Below are 27,198 nucleotides of genomic sequence, written 5' to 3' on the forward strand. Positions count from 1 at the left end.
TGACAACCTGCTCCAGTATTCTTGCCTGAAACATTCTATGAACAGAGGAGCCTGGTGGGGGTTGCAAAGAGTCATATAAGAAGAGCTGTTATAAATTTATTGAAATTATATTTTTTTCATTCATTCAATTTTTTTTCCTGTATCAGTAAAAAATTTATTAAAAGGTATTTTAGAGCCCTGTTACATGCTGGGGATATGGTTGTGAGAAAAACATATATGATTGCTGCCTTCACTGACTGGATGACTTTTGGGGGATCTTTTGCATTATGCGCTACAGGTGAGTAGATCACCTAAAGCAAAAAATCAAGGTAGATGATATATTTTTTCTTATATGATAGTTTTATTTTTCTGATATAGTAGTTTTTCTCAAATGGTAGTTAAACATATCTTCAGAAAAGTAGATCTGTAATGGTTCCAAGGAATGTGTATTTTCATAGAAAAACACATGGCCTATTTGCTCTAGGTCACAAAACACCAGCCTTCTGATTAAAAAAAAAAAAAAAAAGGGTTTTATTATTTTCATTCAGGTTTTTCTGTAAGATTTAACAGAAAACCCAGTATGAAGTTTTTGGCCAACCCAACACTTCCCTCCTTCCACCCTTCATCCACCAGTCCATGAGTAAGGGAACGCATGCTCACACAACAGCAGAACACAAACACCCAAAACCCACAACACTGTATAATCCTAAACGTGTTGTGCCTGTGGATTAGGCTTTTGGAAAGTTCAGTGCTCTTATTCAATTGCTTAGCATGATCAGATTCTTGTTTTATTTTCTTATACTAAGAAAGATTCAAATTCTAAAATCCTTCTTATAGTATATTATTACATTATTACTTATTATAGCTTTTACTGCAGTTTTTTTGAGTTTACAAAAACTATAGCTTTTTCAGAAGATTTATGTACCAATTTTTCTTTCCATTTAAAATAAAATGGTTCAAAATTTGTATTTTCTCTGAAAAACACCAGCCTCTTAAATAAATGCAACTCATATGACAAGTGAAATAAATCTGTTAATAGTACTGTAGGGCTAATGTGGAAAATATTTAGTGTTTAGCATTAATTTTATTACAAGAGAATCAAAGCATTTCATATACTTAGAACTAAGTCTTGACAGAAATATTTAACTAAACCACTATAATTTATCTTGTACCTTTATATGTGTGGCTAAAACTCATGTAAAAAACTTTTTGCAAGTTAGGAGATCATGATTTAGTTGGCAAAGAAATCATACATATAAAACGAACCAACATGAACATTTAAAAAGAGAAGAAAAAACTAAATAATTGACATTCCAAATGGATGATTCCTCTACAAACAGGGGAAAAATACTAAAGAACATAATAAATAGAATCGAAAAAAGTATTGGGCAACATATAAATATTACATTTCAACCAGACCATAAGCACAAAAGGAAACAACAAGACAAGATTTCAAATTGAAATTGAATTTTCCTTAAAAAAGGATTGAAAAAAAAGGCAAATTAAATTTGGTCCTTAGTTGTTCCAGAAAATGCTTAATATTTGTTTAAACTATTGCTGATATGAGTAGTTTAAATCTATTCATACATCTCACTTGAGGTGATAGCCATTCTGAGAGACAGAAAGAGAACTAACATTTTTTTCTTCAGAATGCATTTTATCTTTACTTAAATTGGAATTCTGATTATTTGTTGGAATGTAATTAGTGCTTGTTGATAATAAGCCCAGCATAGGAAGCATTATAACACAGTACCCAGTTGTCTAATCTTCTTGTGCTCCATAATACACATTCTTGGGAAATGGAGACCAGGAAAGTGCAAAGATGACAGAGCGTAATGTTATAAAAAAAATAGACTTTATTCCCTCTCAAGCTCATTTCATTTGGGGGTGCAGTGGGAAAAATTTTATAATTTATTGCATATTGATGGTCATAAGGATCACTTCAGAAAGCTTTTTTATGTTTTCTTATGGTAGAGCCTGTGTTCCAGTTACAAAATTTTAAGAAAATTTCTCGTGAAAATGTGGCACTCTGTAAAAGAGACTACTATGGAATGGGGGCCCTAGAATAATGAGCTGGCCTATGTATTCTCATGTTCTTAAGTGTTTTTCCACTCAAACGTATTGTAAAACTAAGATTTACAGAATATATAGTCCATTCATGATGGCTCAGGCTGTAAAGAATCCGTCTGCAATGCGGGAGACCTGGGTTTGATGCCTGCGTTGGGAAGAACACTGAAGGAGGGCATGGAACCCACTTCAGTATTCTTGCCTGGAGGCTCCCCATGGACAGAGAAGCCTGGTGGGCCACAGTCTACGGGGTGGCAAAGAGTTGGACATGACTGAGCAATTAAGCACATTCCAGGGCTCTAAGTCCTAAGAGTGTCTGCTGAATAAAACATAACGCTCAACTTTGGACTGCCCTGTTAGCACAGCTGATACAGAATCTGCCTGCAGTGCAGTAGACCCCAGTTTGATGCCTGGGTCGGGCAGAGCCCCTGGAGAAGGGATCGGCTACCCACTCCAGTATTCTTGGGCTTTCCTGGTGGCTCAACTGGTAAAGAGTCTTCCTGCAATGCGGGAGACCTGGGTTTGATCCATGGGTTGGGAAGATTCCTGGAGAAGGGAATGGCTACCCACTCCAGTATTCTGGCCTGGAGAATTCCATGTATAGTCCATTGGGTCGCAAAGGGTCAGACACAACTGAGCAACTTTCACTTCACTCATGATGAAGAATAACCTAGATGATGACTTGTGGAACATTTAAGCTGTTGTCAATGTGGGATGATAGTTTAATGGTCTCAGCAACTCTGTCATCTGAGAATTATGTACCTCAGCAGCCAGAACCCCAAAATTCATGATAGTGTAGTAATGCATTATTTAGCACATGCAATCTCTAAAAATTGAGAATTTATGCATAATTTAAACATTTCAAACATTTTGAATGAAATGAATCCACTGGGGAAAATGTAATATGCATGACTGATTAAATGAACATATACTGTGTGTCAGGTGTTACTCTAATTGTTTTATATATATTTTCAATTAAACTTACCACTTCCCTATGGGTGCAAAATTATTTTTATTCCTATTTTACAGATCTGTAAACAGAGTCCACAAGCTAAGGTCTAGAGTTGCAATAATTAATTGTTGACTGAACTGAAATATGAGCCACAAGTAAGTCAACTCTAGATTCTGTACACTTAAGATATTGCTATACTACTAAGTAAACTGTGATTACCGTAGATTTTGAATTATATTCCGAAGGTCTGAGGTGACAGGAATGTGGAGTTGGGATAATCACTTGCTTTTACCCTTACTTCTGCTGGGTCAATACAGTCACTCTGAATTTCCTTATAGATGGCTGTAGACAAAACCTGAACACAGCCAGACTGGCCACTTCACTTCACCTGGCCAGAGCACTAAAATTTCTTGTTATGCTCTATCCATCGGAGTCTAGAATCAGTTCTTGTAACTTCACACCCCTGAACTTTTATAAAAATTCTTATCATTTGAAACTTCATGATTAAATTCTTGACTTTGATTTTGCCTGAAGGACAATATGTTTTTCCAAACATTGAATCAAATATAGGCATACCTCATGTTATTGTGCTTTGTTTTATTGTACTTCAGAACTATTTGTAATTTTTTTTTTTTTTTTTTTTTTTTACAAACTGAAGGTTTGTGTTAACTTGGTATGGAGCAAGTATAATTTATTTTAAAAATGTAGTGCCATTTTTCTAATGGCATTTGTTCACGTCAAGTGTCCATCTCACATTTTGGTCATTCTTGAAATTTCAAACTTTATTAGGTTGGTGCAAGAGTAATTGCGATTTTGGCATTGTTGAAATTTGCCATTTGATATTGGAATACATTCCAAATAAATATGGTTATATTATACATCATTTTAATGTGCATTTCTTGCCTTCTATTTTTTGCTAGTGACTTATTACTTACTGTTTTTTATATTTATTTTAGCCTAGAGAAATGATGTTAGACAAAAGGCAAATTCAAATGATTTTATTATTTGAGTTCAGAATGGGCTGTAAAATAGTAGACAACTTGCAATGTCAGCAATGCATTTGGCCAAGGAACTGCTAATGACTGTACAGTACAGTGGTGGTTCAAGAAGTTTTACAAAGGAGACGAGAGCCTTGAAGTTGAGGAGTGTAGTGGCCGGCCATCAGAAGTTGACAGTGACAATTGTGAGCCATCATTGAAGCTGATCCTCTTACAACTACATGTTCAGTTCAGTTCAGTTGCTCAGTCATGTCCAACTTTTTGTGACCCTATGAATCACAGCACGCCAGGCCTCCCTATCCATCAACAACTGCCAGAGTCTACCCAAACCCATGTCCATTGAGTCGGTGATGCCATCCAACCATCTCATCCTCTGTCGTCCCCTTATCCTCCTGCCCTCAATCTTTCCCAGCATCAGGGTCTTTTCCAATGAGTCAGCTCTTCGCATCAGGTGGCCAAAGTTTGGAGTTTCAGCTTCAACATCAGTCCTTCCAATGAACACCCAGGACTGATCTCCTTTAGGATGGACTGGTTGGATCTTCTTGCACTCCAAGGAACTCTCAAGAGTCTTCTCCAACACCACAGTTCAAAAGCATCAATTCTTCGGAGCTCAGCTTTCTTTACAGTCCAAATCTCACATCCATACATGACTACTGGAAAAACCGTATCCTTGACTAGATGGACTTTTGCTGGCAAAGTAATGTCTCTGCTTTTTAATATGCTGTATAGGTTGGTCATAACTTTCCTTCCTAGGAGTAGGCATCTTTTAATTTCATGGCTTCAATCAACATCTGCAGTGATTTTGGAGCCCCCTAAAAATAAAGTCTCTCACAGTTTCCACTACAATTGTGGAAATATGCTTATACTGAGTAGGCACAGTTTTAGTCATTTTGGTCCATTTTTAGCAACTTCAATATAAAGAATCATACCTCATTTTTTCTTATATCATCTTATAATCAAGTCATTTTCTAGAGTTTCACTTGGAGTAGGTCACTTCAGTGTTATATACTGTAGAAATATGGATATAAAGTAGAGTAAAATTTTATATTTTTTTGTTTAACATTATATACGTTTCACATATAACATAGTTTCTTAGTTAAATGAGAATAGAGGGCTATATTTAAATTAATAGCAAGGGTCGGCCACACTGATAAAATCTTTACTGTGACCACTAAGTATTAGTTTCTCAGTTGTATCTGACTCCTTGAGACCCCATGGACTGCAGTCCTCCAGGCTCCTCTGTCCATGGGATTCTCCAAGCAAGAATACTGGAGTGGGTAGCCATTCTCTTCTCTGGGGGATTTCAGAGCAATGTATAGTAATAGAAATGACAGAAGTAGGGCTAAAAGTAGTATACCCTCTGTTATTTGGCTCCATGGAGTGCTTAAGTGGCTTCAGAATATTCCACATAGAACCTGAAGATATGATTTGTTTTTGACAAATATTATGAGCATTTTGATAACTGCATAGTTTGAATGACTCAAATAATAAAAACAAGTAGGAGCTAAAAATCATTTATGCATTTAAATCTTTCTCTAAAGCCACGGTCTTCCTCATTACACTATAGATTTTTTTCTTTTCACTATAGTTTTTCTGTTTATTTTGAATGAAATATCTCTATGGGACTCTAAACTTTATACTCAGTAGTTTAAGTATATAATCCAAATATTGGTTAAAGTCAAGTTTATAAGCTCTCCAGTGGAAAGTTTAGACTTAACATTTTGCAATACAGGTGTTGAACTTAATATCTCACAACAGAGGCTGGGTTTCAGATTGAGAATCTTGTCTACTTCACCTAGATCTACAAGAAGGGAAGAGATACAGGTGATACAGAACTATTCTTAGAATGCAATTCTAGATTTATTACAGTTTGCTATTTTTGTTGTTAGTTTTAATATGCATACTAATCTGCCTGGGCTGCTATAAGTGAGTACCACAGACTGGAAGCTTAAGCAATAGACATTTTTTTCACAGCTCTGGAGGCCACAGACATTCATTTTTTCATGGTCAAAGATATAATATATTCAGTTTCTGGTGAGGACTCTTCCTGGCTTATAGACCTTTGCTTTCCACCTACACCCTTACTTGGCATTTCTTCACTGTGTGTTCTGTGTAGGGATAGAGGGAGAGAGTGAGAAAGAGAGAGCAAACACCTTCTCTGGTGTCTCTTCTTAAAAGAACACTAATCCTATGTCTATGATTCTTATTGTTCAGTTCAGTTGCTCAGTCGTGTCCGACTCTTTGCGACCCCATGAATCTCAGTACTCCAGACATCCCTGTCCATCACCAACTCCCGGAGTCTACCCAAACCCATGTCCATCGAGTCGGTGATGCCATCCAGCCATCTCATCCTCTGTCGCCCCCTTATCCTCCTGCCCCTAATCCTACCCAGTATTAGGGTCTTTTCCAATGAGTCAACTCTTCACATGAGGTGGCCAAAGTATTGGAGTTTCAGCTTCAAAATCAGTCCTTCCAATGAAAACCCAGGACTGATCTCCTTTAGGATGGACTGGTTGGATCTTCTTGCAGTCCAAGGGACTCTCAAGAGTCTTCTCCAACACCACAGTTCAAAAGCATCAATTCTTCGGCGCTCAGCTTTCTTCACCATCCAACTCTCACATCCATACATGACCACTGGAAAAACCATAGCCTTGACTAGATGGACTTTTGTTGACAAAGTAATGTCTCTGCTTTTAAATATGCTATCTAGATTGGTCATAAGCTTCCTTCCAAGGAGTAAGCGTCTTTTAATTTCATGGCTGCAATCACCATCTGCAGTGATTTTGGAGCCCCAAAAAATAAACTCTGACACTGTTTCCACTGTTTTCCCCATCTATTTCCCATGAAGTGATGGGACCAGATGCCATGATCTTAGTTTTCTGAATGTTGAGCTTTAAGCCAACTTTTTCACTCTCCTCTTTCACTTTCATCAAGAGGCTCTTTAGTTCTTCTTCACTTTCTTTCATAAGAGTGGTGTCATCTGCATATCTGAGGTTATTGATACTTCTCCCGGATATCTTGATTCCAGCTTGTGTTTCTTCCAGCCCAGCATTTCTCGTGATGTACTCTGCATATAAGTTAAATAAGCAGGGTAACAATATACAGCCTTGACGTACTCCTTTTCCTATTTGGAACCAGTCTGTTGTTCCATGTCCAGTTCTAACTGTTGCTTCCTGACCTGCATACAGGTTTCTCAAGAGACAGATCAGATGATCTGGTATTTCCATCTCTTTCAGAATTTTCCGTAGTTTATTGTGATCCACACAGTCAAAGGCTTTGGGATAGTCAATAAAGAAGAAATAGATGTTTTTCTGGAACTTTCTTGCTTTTTCGATGATCCAGTGGATGTTAACAATTTGATCTCTGGTTCCTCTGCCTTTTCTAAAACCAGCTTGAACATCTGGAAGTTCACGGTTCATGTATTGCTGAAGCCTGGCTTGGAGAATTTTGAGCATTACTTTACTAGCCTGTGAGATCAGGAAAGGAAGGGAAGGGATAAATTAGGAGTTTGAGATTAACATATACACACTACTATATGGAAAATATATTGAAGGCAGGAGGAGAAGGGGACGACAGAGGATGAGATGTTTGAATGGCATCAACAACTCAATGGACATGAGCTTGAGTAAACTCTGGGAGTTTGCAATGGACAGGCAGGCCTGGCCTGCTGCAGTCCATGGGTCGCAAAGAGTCGGACATGACTGAGCAACTGAACTGAACTGACTGATATAGAAAGTAAATAAGTAAGAAGGACCTACTATGTAGCACCCTTCTGTGGTGGCCCAGATGGTAAAGAATCTGCCTGTAATGCAGGAAACCCAGGTTCAATCCCTGGGTTGGGAAGATCTCCTGGAGAAGGGAATGCCTACCCGCTCCGGTATTCTGGCTTAGAGAACTCCAAGGACAGAGGAACCTGGCGGACTATAGCCCATGGGGTCGCAAAGAGTCAGACATGACTGAGCAACTAACACAATAAGTAGTCCACTGAGGGTACCATTGGATATATCCCATGTCTTATAGTGACCTGTAATGGAAAGGAACCTGAAAAGACTATGTGTAGTTTGCTGTACACCAGCTGAAACTAGTACAACAGTATAAATCACCTATACTTCAATTAAAAAAAGACACTAATCCTATCAAGTCAAGGCCCCACCCTTGTGACCTCATTTAATCTTGATTACTTCTTTAGAGGACCTATCTCCTGATACAGCCACACTCGGGTTTAGGGCTCATTCAGTATATGAATTTTGGGCACTAGTGATAAATTACCCATCTGCCAAAGCGGGTTCTCATGAGAGAAGACATAAGTTCAATCCTTGGGTCAGGAAGATCCCCTGGAGTAGGAAATGGCAAACTGCTTCAGTATCCTTGCCTGGATAACCCATGAAGTGATGTAGTTCAGTAATGTATGGTCTTATGAATAAAAAATATTGAATTTCACAAAGCCCTGTTTGATTATTAAACTCATTATTATAAAATTAGCTAAAGATTAGAGTAATTATTTTTAAAAGACTAATATGTATTTCAGATCATTCTCATTTTCTAAAATAACTGTTTTACATATTTGTATAACTTTGCAAGTACTTCTTTAACATTTATTGAATTACTAATTTTATATATTTAAAGCCTAGTCTAGGTATATTATGGAGAACAATTAGAATTTCTATCCTTCCAGAAATAGAATAATATAATTATAATGATGATTTACCTCAATGCTAAAGAATGATATAGAACTATATTGTGCATTTGTATTTCCATTCTATCTTTAATGAATTTCTAAAGTCATAATACCTAAGTAGAATTTGGTGAGGCACTGGGATATTTAATATAAAATTAATTTACTGTTGTTTTGAAATTATATTAAACTTATGTGACTTAAATCTTAGGTAAGATAATTCTTTGAGCTACTGATTTCTGTGCTTCACACACTAAAGTGATATCTATGGATATAGAGTAAATGAATGTGCTATTTATAATAATGACTTTGTTTTAGAGAAATTGAATTCTCCAAGCCAGGCTTCAGCAATACATGAACCGTGAACTTCCAGATGTTCAAGCTGGTTTTAGAAAAGACAAAGGAACCAGAGATCAAATTGCCAGCATCCAATGGATCATCGAAAAAGCAAGAGAGTACCAGAAAAACATCTATTTCTGCTTTATTGACTTCGACTGCGTGGATCACAATAAACTGTGGAAATTCCTGAAAAGATGGGAATACCAGACCACCTGACCTGCCTCTTGAGAAACCTGTATGCAACAGTTAGAAGGAAGCAACAGTTAGAACTGGACAAGGTAAAACAGACTGGTTCCAAATAGGAAAAGGAGTACGTCAATGCTGTATATTGTCACCCTGCTTATTTAACTTATATGCAGAGTACATCATGAGAAACTCTGGGCTGGATGAAGCACAAGCTGGAATCAAGATATCCGGGAGAAATATCAATAACCTCAGATATGCAGATGACACCAGCATTATGGCAGAAAGTGAAGAAGAACTAAAGAGCTTCTTGATGAAAGTGAAAGAGGAGAGTGAAAAAGTTGGCTTAAAGCTCAACATTCAGAAAACTAAGATCATAGCATCCAGTCTCATCACTTCATGGCATATAGATGGGGAAACAGTGGAAACAGTGTCAGACTTTATTTTTCTGGGCTCCAAAATCACTGCAGATGGTGACTGCAGCCATGAAATTAAAAGACACTTACTCCTTGGAAGGAAGGTTATGACCAACCTAGACAGCATATTAAAAAGCAGAGACATTGCTTTGTCTACAAAGGACCATCTAGTCAAGGCTATGGTTTTTCCCGTGGTCATGTATGGATGTGAGAATTGGACTATAAAGACAGCTGAGCAATGAAGAACTGATGCTTTTGAACTGTGGTGTTGGAGAAGACTCTTGAGAGTCTCTTGGACTGCAAGGAGATCCAATCAGTCCATCCTAAAGGAGATAAGTCCTAGCTGTTCATTGGAAGGACTGATGTTGAAGCTGAAACTCCAATACTTTGGCCACCTGATGCGAAGAGTTGACTCACTGGAAAAGACCCTGATGCTGGGAAAGATTGAGGGCGGGAGGATAAGGGGACGACAGAGGATGAGATGGCTGGATGGCATCATCGACTCGATGGACATAGGTTTGGGTGGACCCAGGGAGTTGGTGATGGACAGGGAGGCCTGGCGTGCTGCGGTTCATGGGGTCGCAAGATTCGGACATGACTGAGTGACTGAACTGAACTGAATACATTTCTATGACTTTATTATGTGAGTGATTGTGGAGAGTCTTGTGTTCCTTTTACTTTACTTGCTTTTAAGATACTCTCTGTGTGTGGGGTGCCTGGGTGTATATTCATGTATTTTTATCTTGTCAAATACTAATTACTAATAGAATTTGTAGCTGTATGGTGATAAAATTACAGTATATTTATCCAAATCATATTAATTTGCATATACTTTAGGAATATTTGTTTTTTAAATGATATTCAACATTTTTGATATATGCAGGTACACTAAAGATACATTTAACGAAAAGTATCTTGGAATAATTTATGTGCAAAGAGTTTAGAAGTTAATATTGCTTTAGTGCCCAAAATAAAATAAGGAAACAAAGACTTAATAGGCTGAAGATATTAATTAGAGTGGAAAATATAACTTTTATTCTGAAATAGGCCTGAAAATCTGAAGTACAAATTCGAATGAAATGTGAAATTTCCTTATTCCTTGTAAAATTATTGTCAAGTAGAAATGGAAGTTGAGTGCATTTAGATACTTTTTGAGCACAAAATAATAGGTTTCCTTCCTGAGCTCCTGGGTAAAGTTATTTTAGTTCTTACATGAAATACATACTGTTTACTATTCTTGATAAAAATGAAGCACTCTATTTAAAAAAAATAGAGTGGAAAGAATGTAACACATTCACTCCTTAGGTTCTTAAGTCATTTTTTTTTTTTTTTTGGTTCTTTTGTTCTGTAATTGATTGCTAGCACCCCCTTTAACCCACCTTAAAGGGCAGGCAGGAAATTCATGTTTTCGTTCATCAGCCCATCCCTCTGAAAAGCGTTCGATATTAAAACAGTTTGCAAGGAGCAAAAGCAGAGGAAACAAGAGGCCCAGCTAGCCTGTAGCAAGGTTAGAAGATACACGCAAGATTGCCTGCAGCACACAAGGAGTCTTGTTCCTGTCCAGTATTTGCATGGAGGTATCAAGTTAATTACGGTATGACTCTGTTCTTCGCCTTCTATGTGACCTTTTACTATATCTGTGAGTCACTAGTTCATGTGGTGTCATAAAGCTATGGGAAAGTCTTTCTAGCTCTCTGACACTAACTAGAAAAAATTAGGCATTTGATATTTCCTTTTGCCTGAAGGTTTTACAGCAGCAAATTACTCAGAGGCAAAGTTGATGTTGTGGTAGATTTGCTGTGGGTGTCAGAATGTTTCTTTTGTCTTTTAGTTCTCTGCCTTCCCAGTGATCAGGTGCAACCAAGAGAGTTGTGCAAAGAAGTGGAGGAGGGGGAGGTGGTTCAGGAAGAGGTTACATGGCAGAATTCCCACGAATGCTGGTGAAGGATGAAAAAGATAAAGAAATCTTGTTTTTCTGAACTAGAGGATTCTCTGCATGACTTCCCTACTGTTGGGGTGATGAGCTTTCAGGTTAAGATTTTATTAACAATTCATATGGAGATTGAGGGCAGCCTAGGAGCATATTCTCACATAAACTTGATCTGTCCATGAATGCTGTTCTCTGTTTGCCCTGACCCTGCATGGCTTAAGACACTGCCTGTGAGGCCAGTGTGCCAGACACAAAGAAAGAAATGAAAAGCAAGCACATTCCAGGAGTCTGCACAAAAGACCGAGCAGTTTTCTAGTCGTCTCCCCAGAGAGGATCTTATCTCTGCGTGGTCAAAAACCTCTAAAATGTTTTTATGTGTGTACCTAAAGTTTTAAAAATCGATGTGGCTGTTTATTAGGCATGAGTCTATAGAGATGTTTTGTTAGGTTTTAAAGTTTTGTTTTTCGGAACTTGTTGAAACTATAAAAATATTTGCAAGGGTGCATTTTCTGAAGCTTAGCTTTAGAAGTCACTGGACTTGAATTGTTTTTACTTTGTTGATTGGTAGATACCTTGCAAAACGAGTCCTTTCCAGCTTTAAGAGACGCTTTAAAGCTTGACTTGACTTCACGATGCCTTGTGACACAACATCTGTGAAACTTGTGGCAGAGTTAATATATAGGATGAAATTGACATGGTGTGTGTGGGGGGTAGGTCACAGCCATCCCTGAGGTCCTTAGCACAGACAGCAGAGTTACAGCCAAAAAAGAAGCAAGTGGGAAAGAAAGTTTGACTGAGACAAAGTGCAAGGGAGACTAGGGACTTTTAACATTGTAATATTTCTACAATTATTGGCAGTTTACTGCATCTAGATGTATGACAACAGGATAATAACAAGCTATTCACAAACTATTTCTCTATTATTTAATATACTAGATTTGATTGTTTAACAAATGCACATTTTGGAAGGATAATATTTTAAGGTTGAGGGGTTAAAATTTGATAAACATAATGAATTCTGTTGCTAAATTACATATTTCCACAGATGCCTAAAAATCCAGATATACAGACTTGAATTTTGTGTATGTATTTAGCTGTTCCAGTTGTTTCAAACTTTTATGGTTCCTAAATTAAATAACCAGTAAAGGAATGCAGGTAAATGCTGATAATTAGATAGGTTTTGTTCCTTTTATCTTATAGTGGTTTTACTTCCATGAAATTAACTGTTGTGCTTAGGCTAATTGTCAGTAATTGGTGACAAAATCACTTCATTGTTTTCCTATAGCATGATACTAATTAGGATCTTTGCAATATTGGCTCAGCCATGTTTTGTGTTTTACTTTCTATATTGAATCATTGGTAGATAATATCAAGTGCAACTTAAAAAATCCATGAGATAAAATGTTTCTATTAATAATTAAACAAGTCTTTTAAACAGCTTATTGTAAATTAACTTTAAAATCTTGAAATTGAAGAAAGCTTTTCTTAATAGGTTAGTTGATTTCATGAAACATCAATTGATTTTTTAAGATTTGAATTGAATCCCCTGGTATAATCCTTAAAATTTACAATTTCGACTGCTTAGTCACATACATTTCTATTATTCTATTTGTCTCCATGATATTGAAATTACCCTTGCTAAAGTGTCTTGGTAAGGTATCACAGGGCTGGACCTATTGTCTTTCTTTTCATGCCTGACAGCTATATCATAAAATATAGCATATTATTTGTTCTTTTTTTTTTTCTGACAAACTTTTTTTTTGTTTTATTTTTTGCCACAAAGGAATGCACTTATAGTTCACACGGAAAAATATGTGAATTTGGAGATTATAAAAGTTTACTTTTATGTTTTTCTTTAAATATAGGGAAGTGTTCCATGTAGGTAACAGATTATAAAGAAAGAAAATGGGAGCATATTCTGTTTTACGAAGTCAGGTTTAATTCCAATAGGAGAAAATAGTACAACACTCTATATCCTATTGAAACAGTCACAGTCAATAATACTTTGCTCATTTTTTCCTTAAGAGAGTTCTTCTCATTTAATTCCCCATGCTATTTATGAATTTGTTATGTTATAAAAGTTTTCTAACACTTTGAAGTATAGCCTCCTCACTTCTTTTCCTTATTCTAAGATACTTTTACCAGTTGGGTACATTTTGCACTTTGCAAAGCATTCATTTTGTTTTAAATGCAACCATAATGTATAACTTAGAGCTCAGTGTCTCACAACCCTGAAAAAAGTTTTTAGGAGGCGATTAGAAAAATAATTGCCTATTAAAAGGTGAAGATTGGTTTCAACAGGGAGAGAAGAAACTGAACTTTGAAATTGAAAGCATTCATTGTTAGCACGACACATACGCACCAAATCTGAAATTAGAGAAAACTCATGAAATACAGATCTTGGCAAGGGGAATTGTTTAAATTTTCTAAAGCTGTCAGACCATTTTTTTTTCCCTTTAAAGAACAACTTCAAATGGAAAGCTTCACCTTTTGTACAAAGTTGAAATGTTTTATTATTACAGGATTGTTCTACACTGTACAAAACCTGAACAATGCAATAGCATGGAGGGGGAGGGTATGAACAAATGAAAATCTTTCTATCATTTTTGAATGTCCATAGCAAAGCACAAAAACTATAAAAATCTGTGGTTGTTTCCTTGAAAAAAAGGATCTTTTGATTTACAGCAGTTATTTGAATACCCATTCAGGCTCTTTTGTAATGTGCTGTAATAAATGCACATCTCCTAAATGAAGAATACTCATGAGGGCACAAAACTCAAACATAAACTATGTTTAGATGTTGTATTTCAATAGGTTACCCCAGAGGATTAAACAAAGGTTCTTTTACTCTCTATCTTTTATCATTCTCTAGAAATAAATTACCCAAAGTAAAATTTGGTTGGTTCCCTTTTCACCTTATTGGTGGATATTCAATATATTCTCCTTTTATCAGTTTCAAATATACCGAATGTGAAAAATTAATCAGTTTGAGACTGACATTTAGATTTTAAAATGAGAAAGTATTATGAAAGTTACTTCGGGAAGATAATTTTTCATTCACCCTGCCTTATCATAGACTCTGTAGAGTACAGTAGGATGGGGATTTTCTTTCTTGAGTGTTCTAAATGAACACAGGAAACATGAGAAAAACTAGGACTCTAGTAATACTGTGAGCCACATCCATAGGCATTTGAATCCTATAGTTAAAAAAAAAAAAAAAACTAATAAATCCAGTCTTCTTCTCATCTAATCACCCTTGACAACCATAGAGACACCACTGAGGCTAGCACGGGTAGCTGTCAGTATCTTTGACTGCTCTGGCCCCAGAAGTCTTTTATAATTGTAATCGGTTTCTTCATCACTCCAAGCTGGGCCAACACCCCTAATTAGCCATAGCCTCGTTTTGAAAATTAAAAACACCCCACACGCAATACCATCGACAAGAAAGAGCACCCGACAGCAGTAACTGTGCTCTTTGTGTGAACTCACACTGTGGACGAGTTCCTAGCCCCTGAACTGTAAGGGCCATGCGAGGGGTTAATCGACTTTCCCAGTGGGAGATACACATACATCAGGAAGTCCACATCCCACGCTGATACTACCACACTCTGATGATGTTTGTTATATTTTACTTTTTTTTTTTTTTTTTTAATCCAGTGGTGTGCATATTATATCAGAAACAGCTTCACTGTTTTACTGCCACGTGTATAGCCCACTAACTAAAGTAAGCAGAGATCAATGAAATGTAAAAAGTGATCAGAGGTAGAATATATTTACTCTAAGTTAGTTTTACTGTATGTTGCTCAAATAAGTTCCACATTCCATGGAACTTGTTTTTTTCCCAGGGGTTACACTCTGGAAACGCTTGGGAAAGTGGTCTTTTTTAATGATTACATTAAAAAATCATAATCCATAATAAAACAGCATGATATGTCTTGAGGCACTTTAAATTGTGCTTAATTTAGGATGCAAGGAGTAACACTTTTCTGTCTTGCAATGTATGCATATTTGTCTAAAGACATATACTACTCTTCCTATAATACCCACCTTTCCTGGGACCTTATTTTGTGTTGAGCCATATCACAATCAGTAACTTGGGGAAAATGTACATGATATGAAATACAGGCCTCAACAAGTAAAAGGTGGAAAAAACAGGTTCATTAATGCACACCCTGTGTCTTACCTGAGCAGCCAGCCGTTAACTCCTGCTTCCAGGTGCCTACTGTCTGTAGGGGAAATGAAATTGTGTATGTTTTGCTCACTGTTCCATTGGATCCATTGTTTTTATTTGCAAATCATGATTGAATGGCAAACTCATTTGCTCTAGAATTCAGGAGTAGCCTCCAACTAATGATTATTCTGCAAATTACCTAGCCATCTATCAGCTAAGAAAATAACTTTCTCTTCTTTTTAACAGCAAGGGCTGGCTCCTTAAGACTTTACCTCCAAGGATGAACACAGAAAAAGAAAAAAAAAAATCAAACTCGGTATCATGCTTTGGGTGTATCTTCTAATCCTCTCTTTAAATTATGTGGGATAAGATGTGCCATTTATATTTTGCCATATTATGCAATTGTCTCATTTAAAAAATAATTCTAAGTAAAAATAAAACAAGTTATAAAGAAGTCAGACACTTTGTGCTATAATCTCACATTATTAAAATATAGAAGTAAATTTGTGTAGAGTATCTCTTGAGGTACATATTTTTCCTAAGATGCCATATGGCTATGGAGAGAAGCTGTGTGAAGACAGAGGAGTCGTCTATATCTAAATAAGTGGCAGAATGATACAGAGAAAATTTACTAGAATGAAGGAAAAAAAAACGGCCTTTTGGGAAGCTACATTAAAAACTTAATTTTATTTTCAAATACAGACTTTTCTTCTGGGGATAACTTCTAACAAGTCCAAGATGTGGACTCTTAAATGGATCATTACAACATACAGCCTAGAGTTTGGCCTCACTGTAAACTGTCAAAGGTACAAAAAAACCTGAGCAGGCCATGTGATTTGAGTTAACACACTCAGAGTGAAGTGAATTTAGGTCATTCTTAACCTTCTTGAGTTTTACATGTGCAGTTTTACTCTTTGGTTTCTTTCTTTCTTCCTCTGATCGATTCCCAGGCAAAGCCAGAGCTCTTCAGGAGAAGGCTGAGATTATAACAGTGTCAGGCTTTGCTTTTAGCAGAGTGATGAAGTTATCAATAATGCATTGGAGATCTCAGGAACCTTGTACGTATGGACATCACAGCTGCCTGGCATTTACTGCAGGACTTGCAGATTTGAGCTGAGATGTCACTGCATCTGTTTTGGAGCCAGTCATTGATGCCTGCTCAAGAAATCTTGGGGCCACAGGGAAAGCTGCAGAGATTATCTAAACAAAACATTGCATTTGAGCAGGTGATTCAGCAGTGAGAATACATCTATGAAAAAGCTTTTTTAAAGAAGTCTATTCAATAGTCCTCTAATAATGTTTTGTCTCCCTAGCTCCCTTTTAACGTTTCTAAGTTTTGCTGCTTCTCTGACAAGTTTATTCATATCCTAACAGCTTGCCTGGCAGCAGGGTTCATGCTCTGTACTTGGGCTTTCTGGTCACGATGGTGACTGAAAGTAATGGAGAGGAGTAAGGGAGTGTGGAAATGCAAAGCTGTCTCTTGTTACATTTCATCGATCTCATTCTGGTGTCATTCAATTAAGACAGAAATGTGATGGATGGTCTCCACATAGATTCCTGGGTTGCACTCCATCCCTTGCAGATAAAGCTTTTGTGTTTTATTTTTTGAGTGGGGGAGGGTGAGAAAAGGGCATGGGCAAGTGGGAGAAATCAAAGATGCTATGTGATCTGAATTACAAATCAATGTCTCTACAAGGATGCTCCAAAATGTCAAACATACCATGTTTATATTTTCACTTCTTTTCTCATACACAGACTACTTCTGTTGACATATAGGGTAGGTTACTAGACTGTAAAGTAGGGCTAATTCTTGTTTATAATTTTCAAAGACTGAAGAACTATCATCATCCTCCTACCAACTCAAGATAATTAAAAATGAGCCGCATGGCAAAAGACTTGTCAACTCATATCATTTTTGAAGTTTGAGAAAAGCGAAAAATTCTTTTCTCACCCAGGGATTCTAGGTCATCCTTTTGGCAAATATTTTTTTAAAGCTGGTAAGAAGCAAATAGTACATATAGTTATCTTTTGGTTAATAAATAAGTCATTATGATCATCTATGCTACAAAGAAGTATGCTGTTGTGAGTTAGATATCAGAATTTAGTACAATATAAATTCGGATCCTTATCCTTGGTGACATGCTTTCCTTAACTACATCACTCCCTCATATTAGCTGCCGGTGTTATAATGACAGTGATGATTGCTCATGGATGTGAGAATCTATAAAGGCAATAACTCATGTATGTAGTGTTTTACTTTTTAAAAGAAATTAAAATAATTAGTGCAAACAGATATCACAAAAGCAGGTTATGCTAAGTAAACTCCCTTGGTTCCTTCCAAAGTAATACCAGATTTCAAATGAGTATTCATGATTTTCTAATCAAGGTTACAGCTTCTGATAATTAATGCACACTAAAAGGCACTGTAGAATAAAAATATAGGCAAGAGTTTTAATATCAGATGAATATGTTAATATCCAGGCTCCCCTATGTATTTGGTATGTGACCTTGGAAAATATACTTACATCTTCTAGTTTAAAACTTAATTTCTTTATCTGAAAAATAATCAAACAGAATTGCACGTTTAAGTATACATAAATGCTTACTCTATGTTTGTGCTATGCACATTTGGCACACAGGAGGTATCACACAGGTTTACTTTCATCCTGAGTCCCCCTTTATGATTTTGACACTGAGTAATTTGATCCTCTAATAAGCTTGCTCAGCCATTTGGGAAAGGAATGTAAGCTAAGAAAAATAATACAGTTGGATCCTACCACTTTGAGTCCAGTTTTTTTTTCCCAGATCCTAATTCATAAAAGCAAATTTGCCAGTCTGATATTTTATTAAAGGACTTCCCAATCTTTCCTTATAAGTTTTTCCTAAAACTGTTGGTGAAAGGAACTCTGTATTAGGTCTTAATCAAATGTATTTATCAAAGAGGTTTTAACTATCATGCTTTAAGTTAAAGAGGAACAGTAAATTAAAGCAGCTATGTACTAATTTTATAAAGGTTAAAGGCACCCAGAAGTGATTTATTTGTGAGTTTAAATTGATAGTTAAAATCATAACACACTCAGTAAGCTAGAGAACATCAACTCTTGTACTGCTGCACATGTGTAGCCTTATAGGTATTTGTAAAAGTTAAATGTATTTGTGTATGGTGGGATTTGACTCTTTTCATGATTCCTTCCTTCTGAGATCATGTGTGCTTAAATGGAGTGTTTAAAGAAAATTATCTTCATGAATCAAGGCTTACCTAAAGTACACATCAAGGTGCAATTAGCATCCATTCAAGAAATTGTATCTATGAGGGATGCTGCTGCTGCTGCTAAGTCGCTTCAGTCGTGTCCGACTCTGTGCGACCCCATGGACGGCAGCTCACCAGGCTCCGCCGTCCCTAGGATTCTCCAGGCAAGAATACTGGAGTGGGTTGCCATTTCCTTCTATCTATGAGGGATAGATAGTAACAAATAGTTTTCCTCTATAAACAAAGCATAATAAATAACTAGGATCTTTCTGGTGAAAGCGAGTTTTTATCCTAAACTTTGCATATTTTTTTTTCAATGATCTGCTTTGTGTGTGCAGTCTCTTACGTCCATTCTGAAATCTACCAGTACTTAACTTGAGGATATAAAGCACTCACAAATTCCTACAGTCACACACAGTCATTCCACACTCACTCAGCATTACAGGGGAATATGTGTATTTGTGTGTTTGGGTGGGGGATTAATACAGTCAATTAACTCATTTCATAGATGGCATGAGACATGCTTGTTGATGTCCTAGGGTAATGTTCATTTTCCAACCAAAGACAGGGATTGCCATGCTGTGTTTGGTCATTCTCAATCACCCTTTGAGGTATTTCAGCCCTAGTCTGGGAGCGGGGAGGTGGAGTGCTTTTCTACTCTCTTGGATCTAAGGAGGTGCTACTGTAAAGTTGCTTTCTAAGTTGCCCCACGGAAAATATTAGGTTGGCCAAAAAGTTCCTTTGGGGTTTTTGTACAATGTTACAGGAAAACCTAAAGAAAAGTTTTGGCCAACCCGGTATTTCAAAAGGTGGACTTTATAAAAAATTGCAAGTAATTGTTGTTTATAGAAACAGACCCCTAGACTGAATTCTTACCTTCTACATTATAACTTTGCTTGTTTGATTCCAGGAGACCATATCACTTAAGACTTGTGGCTATCTTAAATCCCTTTTACTGCTTCCATCACAATTTACAGGATAATTAAGCACTAGTTGCCAAGGACATTTTTTTCTTTAAAAATTCTTTTGCTGTCTTCAGCTAGGTTGAAATCCTCATTGTTGTTTTTTACCTTCTACCTCTTTATAGGCTCTCTTTTTATTAGAAGGTGAGCATTGCGAAGTTAAAGAAAACAATTGCAGATGATCAAAGAATATCTGTTGCAGTCATCATGCTGATAATACTAACAGTGTCCTCAGGAAACTGAATGTTTGTGTATTGTCTTCATTCCTATTTTATGATCATTAAAGGAATTTCAAAGATGATGCTACCCTTAGTCCCCAGTTGTCCCTTCTTTTCAACATTTATTCTTAACACTACATAAAAGGCAACTTCTCCACAAGCACTCAGTTTAAGCATCTGGCCTACATTTAATATTAAACTCATATGATGTTCTGGACATTTTGTTGCATGTAGGGTATGAACAATTTCAAGTCAATAACTATATACAAGTTAGTATTAATGTTTATCATTTTGTGATTATTGTTAGATATTTTAGGATCTGACCAATATCTCTCTGTCTTGGTCTCTCTCTTTTTTTTGTTCTGGTTCTTAGAGAAACCTTAACAACTATGCGTGGCTTTCTGGCCATAAAGTGGCTTAGAATGCTTCTTTAACAAGCAGTCCATTACCACATATTTCAAATAGATTGTTCTTTCCAACTTAAAAGTCTTTCATAATAGTATTTTTGTTAATGTTCCAGACTAGACAACTCCAAATTGCTGTCCTCCAACTGAAATTCTGTTTCACTTAAATCCATTTTCTATGTTGGCTCTCTCTTTCTCTTTTATTTTTCACACTTTACTCATCGCCTCTTCTCTAATTATGTTGGCAAATCTTTGGAATCATAACATTAGAGTTTTAGTCTTGGCATGAACCTGAGGCCCACTAAGGTCATAATTGCTCGTATTAAAGAGAAAATGTCCTTGCCTTGTGGGGAAAAAAACTAGATGCCTTATTAAAAAATCAACTTATTATCTTGGAGTTTGTGATGTACAGTTCTTCATATTTATCTTTCTGTCCATGGACCCTGGCACACAGGAGAGGGGTCAGTGAATGCCTGTTGAAACAACTATGAATCTTTATGTCATATTTGAAGATACTTTTAATACAGTATGAGTTAAATTTTAAACTTCCCAAACACAGATTTGCTAATTGTGCATATTTTCTGACCATGAACAGGAGTTTGAGTATTTTATAAGTATGTTCTGATAATTCTTCAAGATTCTGTTGCTCTAGGGGAAAGAATCAGGGCCTTATATGACTGTTTGCTCTCAGACCATTCCTTGAAAATTAGTATTAGAATTGATATTTCCGTGATTTTTATATTTGAAGATACACGCTTGTTTGGCGAGTATGATTCTTTTTGAGAACGCCTAGTGGTTTGCTACACATGGAAATGTGGCAAGCCATTTTGGAAGTAGAATTTCAAGAAATATTATGCTAAGAATATAAGATACACACCAAAATCACACACATTAAAACATACTTGGGAAGAATAATGAAACTTTTTCATGTTGACAGATCTTCTCACTGTACTCTCACCACCACCTTGTACCATCTCTCTCATCAAAATCCAATTTATCCCTGTGGGTTTTTCTGTTTTGCTTTGTTTTCAGTCACTAATGAGAATAATATCAGCTATTTGGCTGTCCACTTGAATTACTCAGATTAGTATTGAACCAGAGTTGTTTCTGACCACTAGGCACAGCAAGCATTCTAAATGATGGACTTATAACAGATTGAATCAAAAGTGTGGGAAGGGAGAAGGAATTACCCGACAAGCTGATCAATGGGAATAGATGTAAAACAGAAATGGGACCATGCTGCTTTCCACTTGTGAGCTGAGAAAAAAGAATGTTGGTGGTTTCTATGCTTCATTGGAGACATCTTAAAGTACAGATGTGCACCTCTTACCTCATTTTTGTCATGTTAGATATTTCATGTCATCTTTCCCCACCAGTGAAAGTCGCTCAGTTGTGTCCAACTCTTTGTGAACCCAAGGACTACACAGTCCATGGAATTCTCCAGGCAAGAATACTGGAGTGGGTAGCCTTTACCTTCTCCAGGACATCTTCCTAACCCAGGAATTGAACCCAGGTCTCCCGCATTGCAGGCAGATTCTTTACCAGCTGAGCTACAAGGGAAAACCAAGAATGTTGGAGTGGGTAACCTATCCCTTCCCCATCAGATCTTACCAACCCAGGAATTGAACCAGGATCTCTTGCATTGCAGGCTAAACAAAAACTCACTCACTGTTTTAGGTTGAACCTTGAAAAGGATCTGTACCTCACTTGGGCTTACGTTTTCCAGGGTTCTGTTGTATTTGTTGAGAAAACTTACTTGATCATTTTACCCAGAGGTGATAAAGTCCTCAAAGCTTAACTCTCACAAATTCAAGTTTATAAGAGACTTTTGGAGAGAAAAAAGCAAACTACCATGGATACATAGACACATATATTTTGTTTGCTGGTCAAAAATTTTTCTTCTCAGTATAATAGACAATTTAGGATACCATATTAATGTTTATATACTGCTTATAAATTCTAAAATCAAAATAAATAGTGCACATTAACCCTAAAGACTATAGCAGATAATTATCACCTGAAGTTCCAATCAAGTGCCGGAGTTCTTGACTTGGTTTGGGAGGGGATTCCTTCAAATGGACTTTGTTATCATGTCCTTTTTTAGTATTGATGAAGATCATCACCATTTACAAGCAAAATCATAGAAATGCTAATGTAACTCAAAAATCGACAAAAATGACCTTAAAAAGTAAAGCTCAGAAGAACAAACCAGTCACCAACAAATCGAAGCCGTTCACTGGCATAGTTGTATATTTTGATCCTTTTTGTTACTCTATTTGTTGGCTTTGGTTTAAATAAGCATCAGTTTACCTAGCAAAGTTTCAAATACAAAATAAAGTTGGATTAGATGATCTGTAATACTGCTGCCAAAGTTAGACATTTATGATTTTACAAATATATGACAGAAGTCTCCAAACAACTATACTGTTTTGTGTCCTTTCTGAATTTTGAAAAGTAGACTTTCTGAATTTTTTTTTTTAATCAGAAAAAATGAGTCAAAGGCCTCTTACATAAGCATTATGCTCAGTGAAGAGTGATTATGAGTGTACCAGACAGCACTCTTACCTTAAGCAGCTTTTAAGCAGTAAAAAAGCAATTTTGCTAGGTAAAAAGCACTTAGAAACAAAAAGAAAGCTAAGAACTCTAAGTTGGTTCTAAGTGCTCAAAAATGAAGATCAAGAAGGGATATAAATGATACCATTTTCAGACTCCAGGAAAGATTTGGGCTCTTCTTTATGTGACCTGGAACACTCAGAGAAGGCTTTTGGATTAACTGTGTTTTGAGAATGCTTCTGAAAGAAAGAGGTAGAAAAGCCAACAACAGCAACAACAAAATTCAGCAAACTCTATTTCTGCTCCCAACCTCAGGGCTGTGGGAAACCACACATTTTACATGGAGAAAATGGACCCATTAATGATTGCCCCTGGGCATCATAGAGGTGATCTATGATCAAAAAGAAGATTGATATCCACTGTATATATCTTTTCTGGCTGGACTTAATCATTGGTTTGATGATCCAAATCAAACTGTGTATCCCAATGAATAATTATGTAGGTATGATTATTCATTAATGTAGGTAGGTATAAAAATGGTAGAGACAATTTTGTATTGTGGGTGAGTGGATATGTGTAGGAACACATTTTTTCACTTCTTGCATAAATCTGTATGTATCTGCCAAAACCTTTAGGTGTTTTCAGGTTGAGTTGGAATGTTACAGTCTCAGAATGATGGAGAAACATGTATAATATGCCATAAGAAGTAATAACGTGTATGAAACACACTTGATTTCCCACTTATCCACTTCTAAACTTTGGCTCCTTTCCAGTTTTCTTTGTCTCAATAAATGGCACCAACATCCACCAAGAACCTCCAGTGTAAAACCGAAGTATGATCTTGGCTTTCTCTCTTTTTCTGAGACCTGCATCTTTTCCATAGCAAGTCCTGCCAACTTGATTTCTAACTCTATTCCTACACAACTGCTTCCTTCTTTGTCTAAGACCTCCACTCTTCCTGGAGCCACTGGTATTTCTTTTGGAGGCTGTCACAATACTCTCTATTTCTGTTTTCATTCTTTTCTCCCTAGAGTTAACTTTTTAGATGACAGTCAAGGTAATTTTTCAAAGACTTCCAAAGGCTTCTCAGAAAAAAAGAGAATCAAATCCCATCTCCTTGAACCTGCATTAGGAGACCTCTCCCTATATGCTGACTTCATCTCCTACCACTCTCCCACCTGTGCATCCTGTCCTAGTGATGCTGACCTTCATGGAATTCCTCTAACATGTCATGATTCTTCACACGATCATCAAATGACCTTCCCCTTACTACATTCAGACCACTTCTAAACTATAACTTCCTTAGAAAGACCTTCTCTGACCTTCTAACCACTGTTTAAAACTCATTACTCTCTACTTCCTTACCCTAATTTGTTTTATGACTTTCAGTTCAGTTCAGTTAAGTTGTTCAGTCATGTCTGACTCTTTGTGACCCCATGGACTGCAGCACGCCAGGCTTCCCTGTCCATCACCAATTCCTGGAGCTTACTCAAACTCATGTCCATCGAGTCGGTGATGCATCCAACCATCTCATCCTCTGTTGTCCCCTTCTCCTCCCACTTGCAATCTTTCCCAGTATCAGAGTCTTTCCCAGTGAGTTAGTTCTTTGAGTTAGGTGGCCAAAGCATTGGAGTTTCGGCTTCAGCATCAGTCCTTCCAATGAATATTCAGGACCGATTTCCTTTAGGATGATGGGTTGGATCTCCTTGTAGTCCAGGGGACTCTCAAAAGTCTTCTCCAATACCACAGTTCAAAAGCATCAATTCTTTGGCACTCAGCTTTCTTTATAGTCCAACTCTCACATCCATACATGACCACTGGAAAAACCAAAGCTTTGACTAGACAGACCTTTGTTGACAAAGTAATGTCTCTGCTTTTTAATATGCTGTATAGATTGGTCAAAGCTTTTCCTCCAAAGAGCAAGTGTCTTTTAATTTCAAGGCTGCAGTCACCATCTGCAGTGATTTTGGAGCCCCCAAAAATAAAGTCTCACTTTTTCCATTGTTTCCCCATCCATTTGCTGTGAAGTGAAGGGACTGGATGCTATGATCTTAATTTTTTGAATGTTGAGTTTAAGCCAACTTTTTCATTCTCCTCTTTCACTTTCATCAAGAGGCTCTTTAGTTCTTTGCTTTCTGCCATAAGGGTGGTGTCATCTGAATATCTGAGGTTATTGATATTTCTGCCAGCAATCTTGATTCCAGCTTGTGCTTCATCCAGCCCAGCATTTCACATGATATACTCTGCGTATAAGTTAAATAAGCAGGGTGACAATATACAGCCTTGACATACTCCTTTCCCACTTTGGAACCATTATGACATTAGTACTTGCCAATACCTAGACTCACGTTCTGTGTTTGATTATTGTTCTTTTCCTCCACGTAAGCTCCAGAAAAACAAATAAAGTCTCTTTGCTCATCTCTAGTATCTAGGAGAATTTCAGGCACATAAGAATTATTCTGTTAGTACTTACTGAAAAAATGTATTAAAGAAACTGGAACGTAGTTTGGAAGGCTATGTAAATGAGAAAATTTTTTGTAGCCAAGAGGACCTGGATTTAAATCTCAATTTGGACTCATGTATACCTTCTGGATTTGGGGATATCACCAAACACCTGAGTTTTCTTTTGAAAAAAATGGGAATATCACTACCTATCAGAATAATTTGTAGAGAGGATTAGAGGCAATGAGCATTATAAATGCTATCGTTGGCTAATATAGATAATTGTAACAGCAATGATGTTGATGATAATTATAAGAGTAATATGAAATTTCCCTGAATTCAGGTCAGAGCAAAAAACAAAAAATACCTGCCCTTCAGTTATTACCAGGGGCTTCTTTAGAAACTTGAATATGCACCCTTGAGAAATAAAATAAGAACCACAGCTTAAAGAGTTTAAACTCGTATAACAAGTTTATAGGAGAAAACAATGAAAAATACACAGGAGAGAACAGTCTCACTTTGTAAAAGAAATTGATCTAATGACCTAATGTATCTTCTTATTATTTCAAGCCAGAGTGTGTATGTTTAATTCATAGAATAATTATGGTTATTTTGATATGATTATGCATAAGAATAATTCATAAAAGCAATTCTTCACTGCTTCTATGTTGAAATACACTTAGATGAAAATTGTACTCCTATTAGGAAAATTGGATTAAAACACACACACACACTGAGGATTTCAGTATTGAAAAGTTTTTCCATACAATATATTAAAGTTCATTGACTAGATTAATCCCCACTTGTGTTTTGTGTGAATTATAAAAAGGTACCCTTTCCTCCATGCAGGTACCACATGCACAGTTGCTGGTGTCATTGGGCTTGTGCTTATGTTTTGGTGAGCAGAGTGAGAGCTGGATTTCAGCCTCACCTTGCTAGGTGGTGTCCCTTCTAGAGAGCACCCAAACAACCACAAGCAGGGGCCTGGTGAATATTAGATCGTGAATATGATGACAAAACAGGGTTCTGAATAGGATGAACTGAAGATAGGTCCATGGTTTCAGCTCATTTATGCTTTCCTTCAACTGGAAGTTTGAGCAGTATGCAGAATAAATGAGACATATGGTTTCTATAACCGAAAAACAATTATAACCGTGTCATATTTAATCATAGCTCACTGATTATTGTTAATTCAAATTTTAATAAAGTACTATGTTTAATTGTAGTTCACTGATGATTGTTCATTTAAATTCTAAAATATTACTATTGTCCAAGAAGCATGTTTGTGAGTATTTTAAGTCTAAAAAGATATTTGGGTAAATTTGTTGTGGTAAGGAGGTCAAGGTAGGAAAGGGAGGAGCTGATCAGGAACTGAACTTGAGTTATCCTTCTGCTTAGAGAGCACCTTCAGTGCTAGATTTTATTCTATTGATCTTTATTGAGCACCCACTTCTCTGATGGAGAATATAGTTGTCAAAAATTTCGACTATTTGAAAGCAACACGTGGGAGGACAGTATCAGTATATATATCAGGTTACAGTCAAATTGATGCCTTGACAAGGAAGGCAGGTCAAAGGAAGAAATGTCTACATACTAACAGGTAGATCAGAGACGTTTCATGGGTGAAGCAGTCTTTCATTTGGAACCCTTTAATGGCAA

The 27,198-nt window shown here is 36.7% G+C and overlaps 1 long non-coding RNA gene across 2 annotated transcripts in view; it reads left to right on the plus strand.

Moving 5' to 3' along the window:
- Window positions 1–27,198, plus strand: part of LOC145539143 (uncharacterized) — an 88,131-nt gene that overhangs the window by 44,609 nt on the left and 16,324 nt on the right. The window contains exon 1 of one of the 2 annotated variants that reach the window (XR_014077605.1): window positions 10,939–11,203. The exons of the other annotated variant lie outside the window; for it this stretch is intronic. This is a non-coding gene — a long non-coding RNA (uncharacterized LOC145539143). Of the gene's footprint in view, window positions 1–10,938; window positions 11,204–27,198 lie in introns of those variants that run through there. 2 annotated transcript variants of the gene reach the window in all.

This window comes from Giraffa tippelskirchi, chromosome 2 (genome assembly GCF_054371585.1).
Source record: "Giraffa tippelskirchi isolate mGirTip1 chromosome 2, T2T-mGirTip1v1.2.pri, whole genome shotgun sequence".
In the NCBI taxonomy this organism is placed as follows: Eukaryota; Metazoa; Chordata; class Mammalia; order Artiodactyla; family Giraffidae; genus Giraffa; species Giraffa tippelskirchi.